The 5,700-nt window shown below is 44.7% G+C and overlaps 1 long non-coding RNA gene across 1 annotated transcript; it reads left to right on the forward strand.

Moving 5' to 3' along the window:
• The first annotated feature begins 332 nt into the window (after positions 1–332).
• On the forward strand, positions 333–5,324 carry LOC116987772. Its single transcript, XR_004415782.1, has 2 exons — positions 333–635; positions 4,941–5,324. It is a non-coding gene; the product is annotated as an uncharacterized LOC116987772 (long non-coding RNA).
• The last annotated feature ends 376 nt before the right edge of the window (positions 5,325–5,700 follow it).

Below are 5,700 nucleotides of genomic sequence, written 5' to 3' on the forward strand. Positions count from 1 at the left end.
CTACCCTTTGTGTAAAAAGGTTACCCCTCAGGTTCCCATTAAATCTTCCTCCCCCCCCTCCCCACCACCTTAAACCTCGATCCACTTATCTCCAGCTTTATCCGAATCTGATGAAAAGTCATTGCCATGAAACTGTAGATAGACACAAAATGCTGGAGTCACTCAGCGGGACAGGCAGCATCTCTGGAGAGAAGGAATGTGTGACGTTTCGGGTCGAGGCCCTTCTACAGACTCTTTAAATAACTTCATTGCTCTACAGCTTTTTATTGTGCATCCATACTGAATTTCTCCGCTGCTTTGACCTCCCTTTCCACTTTATCGCTGCAGGTAACATTTAATCTGAAGGGCAGATTGGAGACACGGGTAGCTGCATCATGTTGCGTCGTCCAGAAGCATGGCCTTAATGTCCAAGGAGGTCGGGAAACCAAATTGGAGAAGAGATCCTGCTGAGATGAACATAGTGGGCACAGCCGGAAGATGGGCAGCGCTGGTTAAATCATCAGTCGCTATGATTTATTGTTCCTTTAAAGAACAGCGACTTGATTGTGCATGAAATATGTTCGCCAGGCTTGGCAATCCAGTTTAGCATCTGGGATGTCCATTCAGTTGGAATTAATTCAAAAGCAAGCTTAAAGGTAATATTCAGGGATTTAAGCTCGAGTGATCTTCTTAAGGTGGAAACGCTGAGTGATTGGAATCAAAAAGGAAACATGCGGGAGATTATTGTTGAGGAATCTGATAAAACTGTGGATCAGTTATCAATTAATGTGAGAGACACTTGTGATCTGACTTTAACATCTTTTTGCAGTAGTCCACTTGCTACCAAAATCACAATGGTGTTATAAAATGCTGCCTGCATTGCAAAGATGCATGATGAGGGGGGACCTCACTGAAACTTACCAAATAGTGAAAGGCCTGGATAGAGTGAATGTGGAGAGAATGTTTTAACTAGTGAGAGAGTCTAGGACCAGAGGTCATAGCCTCAGAATAAAAGGATGTAGAAAATAAATTAGGAGGAATTTCTTTAGTCAGAGGGTGGTGAATGTGTGGAATTAATTGCCACAGAAGACTGTGGAGGCCAAGTCAATGGATATGTTTAAGGCAGAGATTGACAGATTCTTGATCAGTAAGAGTGTCAGGGATTATGGGGAGAAGGCAGGAGAATGGGGTTGAGAGGGAAAGTTAGATCAGCCATGATTGAATGGTGGAGTAGACGATGGGCCGAATGGGCAAATAATACTCCTGGAACTTATGAACTTATTCTCCCTTTCTGACCGGTTTTACTATACAATAAACCCTTGTTATTATGGACCATAGCAGGGGGAATGGTGTCTGTTATTGCCGGTTGTCCGCTATAACTGAGTGTAATATATGGCATTTCATGTTCAGAGAACCAACAATTCAATTTCTGAGCAACTGCTCTGGCAAAGACAAAGATGCCCTTTTTCAGCAGAAACTTTAAACCAAAGCTTTACCTGCCCTAAGCTACAAAGGTCCAAGGTCTCAATACACCATGAGCAGGAAGGAACTGCAGATGCTGATTTACACCAAAGATAGACACAAAGAGCTGGAGTAACTCAGCGGGTCAGGCACCATCTCTGGAGTTGAGACCCTTCTTCAGACTGAGAGTCAGGGGAATGGGAAACGAGAGATATAGATGGTGATATAGAGAAGGTCTAGAACAAATTAATGAAAGATATTCAAAAAAGTAACGATGATCAAGGAAACGCCCCATTGTTATCTGACAATTAGCTCATGACTAATAATAGACCATTTCTTCCATCATTGTTTCTTTTTTTGCATATCTTTCATTCATTTGTTCTATATCACTGTCTATATCTCTCGTTTCCCATTCCCCTGACTCTCAGTCTGAGAAAGACTCGCGACCCTAAATGTTACCTATTCTTTTTCTCCAGAGGCGCTGCCTGACCCGCTGAGTGAAGGGCCTGTCCCACTTGGGCGTCATTTGTGCGTCATTTACGCGACAGGCCGGTAGTGACTGTCGCGATAATCGTCTAGCAGTACGACAGTCGCGCGCCAGGTGCTTTTGAGGGCCCTGCCTCTTTTGGGAGCCATTTGCGATGTCATTTGTACTTAGTCTGATCTCCGTGGCAAGGATTTTCCCAGTGAAAAATTTTCAAAACGCTTTATACGCGGGTGGTCACGTGGTGCGGCGCTCAAATGACGCGCAAACGGCGCGCCGATGGCATGGTTACGGACGTTGACGCGCGGTGACGCAAAATAAATTAGCATAGGCAACGTTCGTGTGTCACTGTGCGTAACCATGCGTCACCATGCGCAACACGTACGCCGTCAGTACTTCAACGTATTCCATCAGTACATCAGCGTGCGCAAGGGATACGTCACGCATGCAGCGTGCAAGGATTTTGAGCATCCCAAAATCCTGGGGTACCGCACGCTACTGCATATGCCACCACACCTCACCACGCGCCATGAGCGTGTCATGACGCGCCAACCAATTTTTAGGATATTGCGTAAATGACACGCAAATGACGCCCAAGTGGGACAGACCCTTGACTCCAGCATTTTGTGTCTCACGACAGCAATGCAGGCAGCAGCGGCAGCATTGGCTGAGGAAGTGGCTGGGGTTGGCGTCAGCAGTCTGACTTGGCGGTGAATGTCAGTCCGTCCGTCCGCTATAACCAAGATCTGTTATAAAGACGTCTGTAAACACGAGGGTTTACTGCATTCACGTTTCTTTTATTTTCTTGTCGCCTCAAGTAGTGCACTGGTTTACAGTGTCCATTTTCAACCTTATTTTGAGATCTGGAGGAAGGAACTGCAGGTGTTGGTTTAAACTGAAGACAGACACAAAATGCTGTAGCAACTCAGCGGGCCAGGCAGCGTCTATGGAGAGAAGGAATGGGTGACTTTCAGGTCGAGACCCTTCTTCAGAGGGAGTCAAGGAAATCACTGAGGGAGGGGATATCTCCCTCTCCCCTGACTCGATCTGAAGAAGGATCTCGATCCAAAACGTCACCCATTCCTTCTCTCCAGAGATACTGCCTGGCCCGCTGAGTTACTCCAACATTTTGTGTCTATCATGTTTTGAGATCTGCAGATAATGCTAATCATTTCTAACAAGGCTCAATAAAAATGTCTTATAACTAAACGATAGTCAGCTCTGCATTTTAAATTGCATCTGACAAAGGGAAGAAAACAGTCTGACCTAAAATATCGGTCATATTTTACGATTATTTATGCTGATACCTGACTTGAATTTGATGAAGATTTATTTTGGCATTATATACCTTTTAAGATTGTCTAAACTTTGAAACCTTATCTTCAGTGTGGCATGTTGCAAACCATTTTAGTGCAGAAGGACTTCCAGAGTAACTGGATTTGTGTCAACTGTGACAGGCTTTGTTTCAGCTTATCAGAGGAGCATCTTCTTCCTCCGCCCTCCCACCTCACCATTTCCATCATAGATCCTGTCTTCAAATGCTCTATAATTGCCCTCAAAGCAAAAATATTGGAAAGACGCAGCAGGTCGGGCATCGTCTGTGGAGAGGGTATGTGAGAGAGAGTTTCCCATCAGGTATTTGAGGAGATGTCGTTGAACCAAAAGACAAGCAACTGATTGTGGGACTTTCGATGATGTTGGGAATGTTGTCCATGATCCATGGTCCAGGCTGTTCAGAACAATATTTATTTAATTAAATAGTGACTCCCCCCCCCCCCACAATCCAAAAGCTAAATTAGTTTAGTTCAGTTTAGAGAAACAGTGCAGAAACAAGGCCTTCAGTCCACCGAGTCCGCACCAACCAATGATCCCTGCACACTAGCACTATCCCACACACAAGAGGCAATTTACAATATTTTATCAACGCCAATTAATCTACAAACCTGTACGTCTTTGGGATGTGCGAGGAGACCAGAGCACACTAGGAAAACCACGCAGTCACACTGAGAATGTACAAACTCCATATGGACAGCACCCGTAGTCAGGATTGAACCTGGCGCTGTAAGACAGCAACTCTACCGCTGCACCACTCTGCCACCCAAATGATGATATTACAGAACAATGGGGAGTGATCTGATTCCAGGTTCAATCTGTCTGTTCAAAGCCTACATCATGAACCTTAAGTTTAATTCTGTCCCATTATTCTTGATGGAGCACACATTGGCGAGAAATGTAGCATTTTCTGTTTTATCTCAGATGTCTAGCAGTGGAAGTCAGCTTCAAACCATGGATTTGGCGCCATGATTACCTCTCTGCAGGGGCAGTGGGAGTAAAATCCCAACATTGAGTTGTTCATGGAATATCAAAGGGAGCGATCGGCCAGTGTCCCCCATTCCCATATCCCACAGCCACCATGTCCGTGTGACCACCAGTCACCATTAATCTCTTGCAGAAACAAGGAACTGCAGACCTGATTAATTCCCAAAAGGACACAAAGTGCTGGAGTAACTCAGCGTGTCACGCACCAGATCTAGAGAATGTGAACAGGTGAAGTTTCGGTTCGAGACCCTTTTTCCGACTCAGATAGGTTGACCCAAAAGGCCACCTATCCATGTTCTCCTGATATGCTGCCTGACACGCTGTGTTACCCCAGCATTTTGTGTCCTTTTGAGGATTAACCTCTTCCCTGCTGCCCTCAGCGGCCCTTGACATTCCCCAAACCAGGATTCAAGACTCTTATATGTGAAAGATAGACATAAAATGCTGGAGTAAATCAGTGGGTTCGGCAGCATTTCTGGAAAAAAAGGATGGGTGACATTTCAGGTCTGGACCCTTCTTTAGACTCCTTATATAAGACCCTTCTAATATGGATATTGATGAACTAAATAAAAGATGGGAGAAGCTGCCTATACAATTGTAGCAGAGTAGGTTAGAAAATGGAAGATAGCTGGACTAAATGATCACCTGAGGCTGCACTTCAGCTTAACAAATAATATTTCCTAATTTTTCATTTCAGCTGTTTTAATCGTACATCGAAGTATCCGAGAGTACCTATCGATGAATCTTGATTATCCTGTTTCAGCCGCCACCTCTGATCGGGAGCTGGTTGTTGGGAGGGTTGTAGACTGAGCTTCCTCCTTAAGTCTCACTCCCCAACACTTGACGAAAAGAAAACGATTCCCACCGGAGAGAAAAAGCTCTGTGGAATTGGAGGGAACATTGGGAAATTGATAGAGGAAAAATTCTCTGTGTATAAGGATTCCAAAACAGGTTTTGATCCAGTTTTCTGAATAGAATGCCTTTTTCTGCAATTATTGATTCTTTAAAAATTTTAAATCATTTTAAGCTAATGCAAAAATTAAGGAACAAACAAAATATGTAATGAACATTGGCCAACCAATATTGTGCCTCATCTGTCCAGCTTGGCACCTATGCGGAACAATTTACATTTTATTTGCTCTCAAGCAGAAATCAAGTTAATATTCATGAACAGACTGTGTTGTGTGGGGTGTTGTATCCAAGAGGAGAGGTTTGATCATCTCTGGCATGTAACCTTCTTGCGTTAGTTGAGATTCTGGAGTGGCTTTTTGTGTTGGTTCACAACAGCGTGAAACTGGCTCTGGGCACAACACAAACATGGCCCCCGTGTGACACTGCCGCTGACCTTTGACATGTGGCGCCGGTCGCCAGGCAGCAGAGGAGCAAAGCGCAGTGGGCCTTCACTGGTTTGGGAGCCCAGTTGCCTCCTTCACAGCGGGACCCTGCAGTTCGGTGTT

The sequence above is a fragment of the Amblyraja radiata genome, chromosome 26, assembly GCF_010909765.2.
Source record: "Amblyraja radiata isolate CabotCenter1 chromosome 26, sAmbRad1.1.pri, whole genome shotgun sequence".
NCBI lineage: Eukaryota > Metazoa > Chordata > Chondrichthyes > Rajiformes > Rajidae > Amblyraja > Amblyraja radiata.